This window comes from Ruditapes philippinarum, unplaced genomic scaffold, assembly GCF_026571515.1.
Source record: "Ruditapes philippinarum isolate M1 unplaced genomic scaffold, ASM2657151v2 ctg16293_1_1_1_1, whole genome shotgun sequence".
Lineage (NCBI taxonomy): Eukaryota > Metazoa > Mollusca > Bivalvia > Venerida > Veneridae > Ruditapes > Ruditapes philippinarum.
Window position 1 is genome coordinate 17,185 of NW_026851808.1, and position 1,887 is coordinate 19,071.

A 1,887-nucleotide genomic window follows, 5' to 3' on the forward strand; every position below is an offset into this window, starting at 1 on the left:
CCTGGCGGCGTTGCCGTCCGCATACTTGTACCTGGATCATAACTTTTTTAGTTCTTCGTGTATTGTCTTCATACTTCAACAAGACAATTACCTTTAAGTGAACATTTAGATAAATGCTCTAAAAAAGACCCGACATTTTGTATTTTCCCATTTTATAAATTTCACAGTAAAAACGTTTCAGCTAGGTTATCTAAAAAATGCTATTTTATTGATGTTTTTAATCCAAAACTTAATACTTTATAATGACATTACTATTTTTACACACAAACGTTGCCGTTACTATGCGACGACGTCACATTTGCCCTGATGATCATAAGAGAAACTGGTTGGCAAATAATCAAATAAGTTAACTCATGGACTGTGTTTTTTGTTTTATATATATATATGCAAGAAAGAAAGTCATGAGCGTGAAATTATACATAGAAAAATCGCACGAAAAATCGGCACGCCGCAGCCGGGACTCGAACCACGGGTCTCTGGATTGCCGGTCCAGCATGCTAACCACTACACCATAGCGGCCGTTGCTTTTTCTTCGTGCTAATTGGCCTTATATATTTAAGTTATTTTTAACTTTATTGTGACGTCATCACTTTTATTACCATAGCGGCGAGCTATTTATAGCTTCTTTTACCGCAGTTGGCTGACTCAGTCACTATTAATTTTCTTATTACAAATATCTTATGGCAAACACATTTATTGTTTTATAAGACCATTCCCGCCCAAGAATGAATATATATGAAAGAAAGAAAGTCATGAGCGTGAAATTATATATAGAAAAAATCGCACAAAAAAATCGGCACGCCTCAGCCGGGACACGAACCACGGGTCTCTGGATTGCCGGTCCAGTATGCTATGTATATAAATGTGTATATATATATATAAATGCGTTATATATTTATATTTATATAAATGCTTATATATATGTATATATATATATATATATATATATATATATATATATATATATATTATATATGCTCATGTGTATATATATAAATGGTGTATATATAAAGGGATATTCTCTCATCTTCTATATAAATGTATATATATATATATATATATATATATATTTATGAATCAGGAGTTAGGTCGAATTAGGTCATTTATATGAGAAATAACGTTATTAAGTAGAATTTCTAATTTTCAAAATTTATCTCAATTTATAACGTTCTTTTAATAAAAAAAATACACAAAATTCAAGCTAATAATTTGAATGAACAACATAGATGTGTTTATATTGTCTTAACTTGTTACCGAGATCCAAAATCGATATTTTTTTCTAATTAATTGTTCTTACTTTTCGTTATCGTATAATAAAATTCGACCTCACGAAAAAACTATTTATGATTTGGTACTTAGGTTGATTTGTTCAATTGTTTGACTTATAACTATATAGTTTTACAATATATTTTTGTAGCGACTATCAGACTACTTTTAATACTGGTCGGAACATACATTAGTCGAAAATTTATTGAATGTGCCAATGGTTATAGAAAATTACAGGTCTTATAGCGTAAAAATTTTGTCCATTTTTATAAATGGAAAATTTCGGATGAATAACAAAATATAAATATTGTTTTTTATCCCATCATATATATTTCTTTAAGTAATCAGACTAAAGTCGAACAATTTTTTTAAATGCATGATTAAATTTTAATATATCACGTACTCAGGCCGAATCCAAATGAGAAAATATCACATACTGTATATTGAAATTATCAGGGGGGAAATTAACAGAATGTACAAGATCTCGATCAAACCGAGTCTGCAGTTCTCTTGAAATTTTGTTGCCGATTAATGCTTCCGCAATGGAATCAAGTTGTTTTCCTGATTTTTAGAAATTAAGTCCTAAGTGGAAAAAAAGATACTGAACCCAAAGAAATCGTA

General features: G+C 29.9%; 1 non-coding gene across 1 annotated transcript; it reads right to left on the reverse strand.

Annotated features, from left to right (window-relative positions):
* Positions 1–446: 446 nt before the first annotated feature.
* Positions 447–519, reverse strand: Trnaa-ggc (transfer RNA alanine (anticodon GGC)). Its single transcript has one exon. It is a non-coding gene; the product is annotated as a tRNA-Ala (tRNA).
* Between the last annotated feature and the right edge of the window lie 1,368 nt (positions 520–1,887).